The sequence below is a fragment of the Pundamilia nyererei genome, unplaced genomic scaffold, assembly GCF_000239375.1.
Source record: "Pundamilia nyererei isolate P.nyererei 1_Seehausen unplaced genomic scaffold, PunNye1.0 scaffold00287, whole genome shotgun sequence".
NCBI lineage: Eukaryota > Metazoa > Chordata > Actinopteri > Cichliformes > Cichlidae > Pundamilia > Pundamilia nyererei.
The window spans coordinates 354366-365369 of NW_005187688.1; positions in this window are offsets into that span (position 1 = coordinate 354366).

The following is an 11004-nucleotide window of genomic DNA, read 5'->3' on the forward strand; positions in this document are numbered from 1 at the left end:
GTGTGTGTGTGTGTGTGTGTTGCAGGCCTTACCTGTGGCTCCCCTGTTTGCCAGAACCAGATCTTCATTGTCTTTCTTCTTCTTCTTCTTCACTTTCAGGCCAAACATTTTTTTGGGCTTTCTGCTCACAGGAGAGGAGACCTTTCATGTAGTCAGGACTTATTTTTACCCTTATCAGCTTTATCTTTATGTTGAAATGCAGGTCAGCTAATAAACATGAGAGCATAGACAAAGGAAAAGCCAGATACATCTTTGTGTCTGATCCCTTTTTTTAACCTTTTAACATCCAACAGGTCACTGGCAACATATAATTGTATGTTATTGTTAATTTATTGAGTAAAATAACTCAGTTTTAAGATCTGTTTTTAGCCACTGATGAGCATAGGCTTGATGTCTTTCCTGCAGCACGAGAAGCTGAAATATGTAAACTATCATTCATTTCTATTAAACTGCTCTTTGATGTGTTTGCTTAATGTGGCTTCACTGAAAAAAAAAGTCATTTAAACTCAAACTTTCAAGGCAAAAATCGTTGCCTGTTTAACTCCTTTGCATATAGTAAATATATAATCATAGAAACAGAGGTTTAACCATAGACATAGTCCAAAACTAGAATGTGAGCTTTAGCTCTCACGCCCATCTACTACGGATCAGGAGAGACATCTTCTCCATTTTCAAGAATAAGCTTCATAATTTCAAATAAGACAAATAAGCTAAACATCGCAGCAGTGACAAGTTTCCTACCTTTGTTTGGGATCCAGTGTTAGTCACAAGACCGCACTCTTCACTTTTGTCAGTTGGACACGCAAGACTGCATGTTATATGCTTTCGGTGACTCAGAGTCAGAGCTGTTGAAGCAACGCATTGAATAGCAGCCCGATTATGTGATTGGTGGTTGAAATGTTTGTTCAAAAAGTTCTGTTGTAAAACTGAGGGAGCATGTGGTTCATGCACGCACCAACCCTTCATACAGGCCACCAAGGAAAACAGGAATTATCCTGTTTTCCTTGGTGGCCTGCATGAAAGTTTAGAAGCATCCTCCTACCAATTTCTTTGGTCTAATATTTGTGTTTTTACATTAAATAGTAATGCTAGCAGATGTACCTCGTACATCGTGCTACAAGTACCTGAAGCTGTAGCAAAACTAATGCTAGTTTACTGCTAGTAAAGGTGCAGTAGTAGTATTATTGGCAGCAGTGCTAATATTTGTTTTTTCTATTTATCTGTCATTGGATGTCAAATAATCTAATCTGCTAGTCACCTGAAAATAAGTTACTGTCTCTAATTTGAGGCTAATAAATTAATACATAAGCAAAGCTGTTTATCTAGCACTGTATGTGTGTGCTTATCCTGAACCTTGTAATCATGTGACCAGGATGTATGATATTTGGAGAGTTAACAAACCCACCCATGGTAAACAGAGGAACTCACACCCTGTCAGTGCAATCATCCAGATGATGACAGATGCTCATGTCATGTTTTTACATATCAGCTGGAGCATTTCGGACTAAGCTAAATGCTAATTCAGCACATTTTATTTACATTTTGCATGTGTGCGTTTATATTGGATGCCAAAGAAATCCTTGTAGTTGTTATGTATGTTCTACACTGTGGCCTTTTATTAAATAGAACATCAGATTTTAGGGAAACAAATGTCTGCTCGTTTTAATATGATCTGTGCTTATATGTGAAAAATTTTACCCATTTAAATACACTAAATAAAAGTATGTTTTTCTATTATTACTTATAGTTAGAAAATTTCCCATTATCATTATTTTACCCATTTCATTTAAACTTATTTTGAACTACTGTAATGCATCCTATGCATTACCACAAATATCTCAAAAAGTATAATAAATATAATTACATAAGAATAAAATTAAAAAGCCTTAACACTATGGGACATAGCTAACTTGAGTATTATGTGACATATTTATATTAACAGGGACATATTAAAAATGAATTAAAAATGAAAACTCAAGATGAAGTGTTGTCTTGATGCATGCTCAATCATCCAGGAAAAGAAATCCCAAAATGTGATTCTGTTCCTCTGGACGTGGCGTTTTCACTCTTCTTCCGTCTCAGCTGACTGCAGGTTTCCAACCTTAGAAACAGTGCATTTGCATAATGACTGAAACCAGCACCACTGACAGAACAAGTGAGGTCAGTTTCTCATGAAGATGATGTCAGGGTCCTGGGTCTGAGCGACCCAGGAGCTCTGAGCAGCTATGGGCTTATGTTATATTATATGTATTGTATATGTATGTTTGGTGTTGCTGCCACTGTGTGTGTGTGTGTGTGTGTGTGTGTGTGTGTGTGTGTGTGTGTGTGTGTGTGTACGGATGCCGGTGTTTCTGCAAACACCGATTTGCGGGCGCCTTCAGGCCTGGTGGGTATGGCCCTGTTGGCGGACTGGCCACACCCGAAGCCACGTACCTGCCGCTGATCAGGGCTCGACGGGAGAGCTACTTAGGAGAGTCTTGGAGCTCCCACCGACGCGGGATCATTGCATGAGACTCCACGTTAGTCACCCAATTTAGGTTTAGTCGTTTAGTGCATGCCTGCTATTGTTACGTGTCCTGACAGCTGCCGCTATTGTTTCCCGCAGGAGGAGCGTGGGAGGCCCGAAGGGCAGCGAGCACCGGGAGTGCAGACACAGAGCAGAGAGCACAAGGAGGACACGACACGGGAGTCTTGGGAAACACGGGGTTTTATTGTTGTTTTGCACCATACACTGTAAATAAACACACTGTTCGCACACAGAGCACCGTGCCTGGGTCCTCCTTCCCTACACCCCCACGGTCTGCCTGCCAGACCGTGACACATGAAGTATTAGCAAAAACATTTATTAAGCTTAGTAAATCTGCTCAGCCAACAGATGTACTCATTTTAAATTTTTTCTTTTCTTTTTGCCTGTCCCGTTCAGCTACCCAAAGATGAATAAAGTACTTCTTACCATTAATGCGACCTCTGGCGCTGCATGGTTTTGCTGATGGCTTTGTAGTCTGGTTGATACGTGGTGAGGTTAAGCTTCATGCAGGCGTTGAGAGTTCCATCCATTAAACACGATTGTAGGTTGGTCTTAATGTTCTTTAGATGTGAGAACGACTGCTCACATGCATGTGAAGAGCCAAACATTGTCAGTACAGCAATACTCACATGCTGCAGTGTGTGGTGACGGGAAGCGCGTTCCAAGTTTTGACATTCAGCTGGCTGAAGTTTTTTCATTTCTCCCCACTTGTGTTTGCTCGCCAACTCTGCTTGCTGTCGTGCAAGTGTTTCCAAATCTTCATTAAGTGACTTGAACTTATTCACCCACATGTCGAGGCCTTCAGGTCAGCAGCTTGTAGCTCAAAATCTCTGGACAGCAAAGACCTGTAACTCAGGTCTTTGCTGTCCACTGCACACTTGTGTGGATGGGTGATGCACTTAAAAAGACGAGTGCGCTCACAAAATTCTCCAAAGCACACTTTGAATGACTGCAGGAGATTAAATGTGAAGCCTGCTAGCTGCTGACGATCAAGATGTTGAGCAGGGTCATTTGCTGTGCATGCCTCTTTAAACTCTCCCAGTTTTTCAAAGTGTAATAAATAACCTGTTGTAATGTTGGCGACGAAGAGTTTGTTTTTAAACGCAAACTGCTTGTTGGAGGGATAAGACTGTATTTCTAAAGTTCAACATCAAGCACGAATGTTTTGGCATACCCCCCATCTGTGAATGGCTTTCCGTTTCTCACAATTGTTAAAGCACCAGCAAAGCTAACCGAATTCCAGTCACCTTGTTGGGTCCAAACATGGAGTTGCTGCTGACTAGCTTGCACTCTGCACAGTAGCTCTTGCAGTCGCTCCTTATATACAAAGTGAGAAACAAAGAACATTCCCCAACTTTCCCAGCTCAGCGCCTCAACCTCAATAAGAGCGAGCTACAGCCTTGTTTTTCTCTTAAGAGTCAGATGTAGATTTAGCTTCAGAGGCCCCCTCCTCCCTGAGGGTTAGAGAGGGGTCTCGCTATCTGCCTAACATCTCTACTATCTAATGGTGCCTGGGTGTGCCAGTCTACATCTAACTTACAATACATAACTGTGTGTGGAACTGTGAGATTATTACACTATTTTATGCCACCCTATACTTCTAATCAAAGAATTGTTGAATCATTATATGGCTATAGGCCACATTATGCCTTGGAGTAAAGATTAGGAAATCATTATGTAGTTTTAGTTTGCATTATACTCCTTACTTAGAAGAAGGTGATAACTATTAGATTTATTAGACTGATTTGTATTACATTGGACTGCTGATTTATTGTGAATGAGTTTTATGATGCATTATACTGCTGATTTATAAGAAATGCTGTTTTCAGAGAATCACGGCCTTATTTGTCTGATTTGAAAGAACAGAACATACTGCACAGGAAGCCAAGGTCATAACTCAGGCTCACTGAGAGAGAAAGAATGTGGATGTTTAGGTTTTATGACTTTGGAGGGCGGCTGAAGCTATAAGAATGTGAGAAACGCTCAGACACTTTGAGACACTCTCCTGTCCACATCTCCCATCTAGACGTTTTTTAAGTGTTGTATGGAATATGGAATAAAGAGATTGTTGATTGAGCATTTATACACCGAGTGTTGTTCTTCCTTCAGCCCAAAGATGAAAGAATTGGGAAATTTAACAGAACAAAATATAAAACAAATATATGATGCTATCTTTTATATCTAACCTAATACATCTATTTGTATACTATTGTCAAAGCACATGATCAATACACTAAAGCAAAATAAGTTTCCATCACAGTGGTTATAAATGTCTGAAAAACGGACAGAAATGGAGTTTTCATTTGGCTTCTTTTGGCTATGACATGACTAAAGACTTTGAAATGAATGTGAGCAGACTGAGCTTTGAAAAACAAAAGGCGTCACCATATGTAGTGTTTCAGCTCTTACTGGTGGAGACTTCTTGGTGTCTATTAGGACAGAATTTTACTGTCCTAATAGACCTTGTCATCGACTCAGATGGACAGTGTGGTACCGCTGACATGCATTCATTTCTGTTGTCCTTTCTTCAGGTCCACTTGGAGCTGCATTATTACAGTGACAATCTATAACATTGTTGGCTGACATGAAGAGTCCTGAAAGTGCCAAACTTCTGCCAGTTCAAACTTACTAGACGAAGCACTTTATGTTTTCATGCCCTTGCATTTATCTAAGCCTCATAGCAGTTTTATCACAGTGATGTTCATTGAGGTATTACATTGTGCTGTTTTATTTTTTCTGACCTTCATTGTGAATTGCAAGTTTTTCTCTTCCTAAACTCTTGTCTAATTGGTTTTGCCTGCCACAAGCAGATTACAGATATCTTGTTTTCCCTTCTATAATCTTGTCCTGTTTGGCAGCTTTTGGAGTCTGAATTATGATGTGAATGCACTGTTGTGCCAAACACATTTGGCTTTTCCAAGATCAGTTCTTCCACAGCATGTCTTTATCCTGTCTCCCTTCCCTCACTCCAGTCAGTCGCAGCAGATCGCCCTGTTTAATACTTCATTTCTATTCATGTTATTTTAGTTACTAAAAAAAAGTTCTAGCACCTGGAACGCAAAAGTTCAAAAATGCACAGGTACATAAATCAACAATGTTTTTTAGTGTGTGGGTGTGTGCATGTGTGAGCGAGTGAGTGTGAATGTGTATGTAGGAGTGTGTTCAAAGTTCTCCAAAATGGAGCCTTTGCATCAGAAATTGATGCATGATGATGAATGATGTATTAAATTTCCACCTCCTAGGACAGACACCGGAGATAGACACTGGTGCATGATCACTGATAGGATGAATCTGAGTGTCTATAATATCACTCACAATGGAGCTACCAACTAAAAAGTAAGTGAGATTGTGAGTGGTGTACAGGTGAAAAGAAGGTGTAATCCCCGAGAGTGGGGGGATGTGAACGCCAAGCATCACAAAGACCAAAATCACTCATGTATTGTTTAAGACTGTGTGTTGAATACCAGTTCCTTTGACTCACTGCTGTACTGATCCTGTCAATTTTTGGATTAAATACCAAGTTGAAATCTGCTCCTACTACCAGCATGGTATCAAAGAGATCGAAATGTGAAGAAAAGAAGGTATTAATGCAAGTATAATTCCTGTAAAATGAAATAAAGTAATAAATAAAGTCAAATAAATAAAGTCACCTCTTCATCTGAGCCACCAGTCTGTTCAGAGGACACTGTGTGAATCAGGTGAAGGATGGACTCTACATGCATGGTTCCCACCGTGAAGCATCGAGGAGGAGGTGTGATGGTGTGGGGGGGCTTTGATGGTGACACTGTTGGGGAATTATTCAAAACTGAAGGGACACTGAACCAGCATGGCTACCACAGCCTCCTGCAGCGACATGCCATCCCATCTAGTTTGCATTTAGTTGAATTCATTTGTTTTTCAACAGCACAATGACCCCAAACACCTCCAGGCTGTGTGAGGGCTCTGTGACCAAGAAGTGATGGAGTGCTGCGCCAGATGGCGCAAATACAGTTGGAAAGTTAATTGACATCCTCTCTGTAAAATTTCTCACTACTCCTCCCCTGCAGCCGAGCCAGAGACCACACCTCTGCCACACACCCCCACCGCCCGACTGAGGTTGGGGAGCCATCCGGCCGAACCTACTCCCCCCCGCCCAGAGCGAGAGAGGAAATCGGCCACAGCTATCTGCGCCCCCGGCCTATGGACCACCTTGAATTTAAAGGGCTGCAAAGCCAGATAACACCAGGTGATCCTGGCATTGGTATCCTTCATGCGGTGGAGCCACTGTAGCGGGGCATGGTCCGAGCAGAGGGTGAAGGAGCACCCCAGGAGGTAATGGCAAAGGGAGTCGACCGCCTACCGGATAGCCAGGCATTCCTTCTCTTTGGTGCTGTACCACCTTTCACGCTCCGTCGGCTTCCGGCTGATGTAAAGAATGGGCCGGTCGACCCCCCTTACCAGCTGCGACAAAACGGCCCTCTGTTCAAGGCGTCAGTCTGCAGAACAAAAGGGAGGGCAAAGTTAGGAGTCTGGAGCAGCGGCTCCGCACAGAGAGCTTTTTTTACCTGCACAAACAACATCTGGCACGGCCCCCGTCCACTGGACCAGATCTGGAGCACCCTTCCGGGTGAGCTTGGTCAAGGGGCTGGTCAGCTCCGCAAACCCGGGCACAAAACGGCGGTAGTAACCTGCCAACCCCAGGAACCATCTCACCTCCTTTTTAGTCTTGGGGTGTGGGCAGGATGCGATAGCTGCCATCTTCTCCACCTGTGGATGCACCTGCCCGAACAAACAGGCCATGCCCAGGAGCTCGTCGACCCGGGCCATGGGATAAGCATCAAAGCGTGACACTTCATTCACCTTGCGATAGTCGACACAGGACCGTATAGACCCATCCTTCTTCACCACAAGAACTACAGGGCTACACTAGACGCTGTGCGACTCTTCTATCACTCCCATTTTCAGCATTTTGGCCAATTTACTGAAATGCTGAGCACAAACAATTTGCGGTTTTTGCTCAGGAAGCCTGTAGGGCCGTGAACGCACCGTCATGCCAGGCTGCATTTCAAAATGATGCTCAATGAGAGACGTTCGGCCTGGAGCAAATTCTCCCGTGACAACCTCCTCAAAATGTGGAGTTTTGCTCTCAGGTCCAACACGTACTGAATCTCATTCTTGGCAGGGCTCGGACCTTCCTCCCAGCTTTCTTTAATCAGGTCGAGCACCCCACGCGGCTTCCTGCCGAACAGTAGTTCAAAGGAAGAAATTCCCGTGGAGGCCTGGGGCACCTCCCGCACTGCAAATAACAGAGGGTCTAACCAGCAATCCCAATTGCATTCATCCTTGTGAATGAACTTACGAATCATGGACTTTAAAGTCTTGTTCAGACACTCCACTAGAGGGCGCTGGTCTGAATAGATTTAATGCCCAGTAATTCATAGAGTTCCCGCAGTGTGCGAGACATGAATGAAGTGCCCTGGTCAGTCAGTATCTCTTTCGGGATTCTAACTCAGGAAATGACCTGAAACAGTGCCTGCGCCACACTCTTAGCAGAGATGGTGAGCAGAGGCACTGCTTCCGTGTATCGCGTTGCATAATCCACCAGAACTAATACAAAGTGATAGCCACGTGCACTCCGGTGAAACGGCCCGATGAGGTCCATGCCAATGTGCTCAAACGGGATCTCCATGAGTGGGAGCGGGTGCAAAGGCGCTCTAAGTATGGCCGGCTGATTAACAAGTTGGCAGTCAGGGCAGGACGCACACCAGCGGTGCACATCTGCTCGGATGCCCAGCCAATAAAATCTGGCCGTTATTCCCTTCAGAGTTTTTTCATATCTCATATGCCCTGCCATGGGGTTATAATGAGCCGCCTGAAAAATCATTTCCCGGTGGCTCTGCGGCACCAACAACTGGGTGTGTGTCTCCTCTGTGCAAGTGTCATGACTCACTCGATATAACCTATCTTTCAATAACATGAAGCGCGGCTTCAGGGATCACCATGTGACCATCAATCTCAATCACCTGGTCGAAGGCTGAGCATAGGGTGTCATCACGAGACTGCTCCAGTGGGAAATCTCCCGTGGGGGGAATTTCCGGAGCCGGCAGGGCCTCCCATGAAGGACAAGCAGTGCCCCAGGACGAACCAAGCTTCGGTGCACGAGGGTCTGCACACAGCCCGTGTCCACCAAAGCATGGCGTATACCCCCTCGAGTCCTTATGCTATATGTCCCTCCTGGACTGGGAAAGGGTGCTGGGGCACGGGTGACGCGGAACACCTGCCTTACTTTCATCCGAGGACAGTTCCTCTTCAGGCGTCCCGGTTGGCTGCACTTCCAGCATTCCTGCCCCGGCGTCTGTGCCGCTCTCCATGGCTCAGGGGCAGCACTGGTTACCTCCAATCCCTGGGAAGGCACAAAGGAAGTGAATGGGTTAGTGGGGCTCAACACCGGCGCCCACTCTCCCTGTGCAGGCGCAGGTGCCTTGGTGCCGTCACTGGGGCTTGTTTGCTCGGTGTCTGGCTGCCTCCTCCGGGCTCCTCTGCTTTGGCGACGAGATGGTCCTCCACCAGTGTGACCACGATCTCCAGACTCGCGGGTCGGTGGCACCGGACCCATCTTGTCTTCTCCGCTGGCAGCCACTCCATGAACTGCTCCAGCACCACCTTGTCCACCAGCCGGGGGTCCCTGTTGCCCATCCGGTGCATTGCCACAAATAGTGAAGGGGCCTTCAGCGGCACAGTGGCCCCGAACAGCCGCTCCAGAACCTGAGTCTGCCGGTCCGCTTGCTCCTGCAGCTTTGCCAGGTAGACCCGCTGGGCAGACGCCTGGTCTTGGCTCATCTTTGCCATCTCCGCCAGGAACGGCAAAGGCTGGGTAGGTGGCGCAGCATGTGGGTCTGAAACCCCCATGTTTCCTGGGTTTCGGCACCACTTGTAGAATGCAGTCAACACACACACAGTTTGATGCACAGAGATGTGACGTTTATTTGTGACTTTTTGTGCGACAGTTCACAGTCTGGTCAGTGCCAGTCTCAGCTTTTTCAAGCACCCTTCGCTTGTCTTCTGCCTCAATAAAAAATGGAAAATAAAACTGTCATCAGTCCAAACGCCACCAGCTGTGTTCTCATCTGCCTCCCCTGCACCGCCCCGTTGAGCTCACTACACCACTCCTCCCCTGCAGCCAATCCAGGGACCACACCACCACAACATGTCATCTCCATTCATATAAATTATATGATTGCCTGGAATAAAGACCTATCCAACCAATTCTTCAGCCAGACACAGGTGGGAATAGTACAACATTGGAATTCACAATGTCATAGCATCACTAATATTAATGACCAAGTATACTTCTTTATCTGAAGTCATGTAAGAGCTATGTAACCTCAGTTACATAGCTCTTACAGTTAAAAGTTCAGACACAAATACTGATTTAAGAATTGTTATTTATCATCAACAGTGTACAACAAAACTAAAGACATCAGAAATATGAAATAAGACATATTAAATTATATGATTAATACAAAAGTATGAAACATTATTTCACAGTAGCCTGGAACTTTTCCAACAGTATTTAAGGCATTCTTAGAAAAATTAGGGAAGCCTCATAAAATGAATAGATGCAAGTTTCCGACTGATACTGTAGCCTTAGACAGCACATTCTTTTGCATTGTTCATGGAAACAATACAAAACAGATCTGAATTACATCTTAATCGTAAGATGTCCAAACTCCTTTAAAAAAAGTATAACTTTTGATAAATTAACAGAAGAATCACAACAGCGTGTACTCACATGTGCTAAGTTTAGGCTTATGGCATGCTGATGCTGATGGCATAGTGGATTCAGAGGAAGAATTACACAGTGAAGCTGCTTGTGGAGTATTAATGTCAGATTTGTCAAACTAAGAGTTTGAAGAAGAGCTAATAAGTGAATAGAGTTCAGAAGATTTGCTTGACTGTTTGGTGAAATGACAACAAATTGGCAGAGATACAGAATTTGCCAGTATTTGACAGCTGAAGCAAAAGATTTAAGGAGACCATTCAAATCATGTAACTGTTCAAATCATGTAACTGTTTTAGAATAAATTGTTCTTGAAGAAAGTAGTTCCCAATGAGACAGTTAAGTGAATAAGCACAATTATTCTTGTTAGGAGTCAGAAAAGGAAAACTGAAAGAATTAGGAGGAGATATTATGAAGGAGGACTATAGCAGGGTTAGAACACTGATGCCAGAAAGAAAAAATCTCCATTGCCTTCAGAAGGAAGGCAAGAACACCAGAAAGAGCAGGAAACCTTTAAGGATTTCAAGGCAAATAGGTCGATGGGTGGCTCCTCAAAGGAGAGCATGGGTTGGACTTAGGAGCCATGTTCCCTCTAAGCTGCGTGCGCAATCGCACACTGCTGGCATGGTCTCCAATCTGTGTTGCACACACAGAAAAAATCTAACCTGAATTGAAATTAAAATAAATACGTTTTGCAGTGTGCGTCAGTAAGTGACCC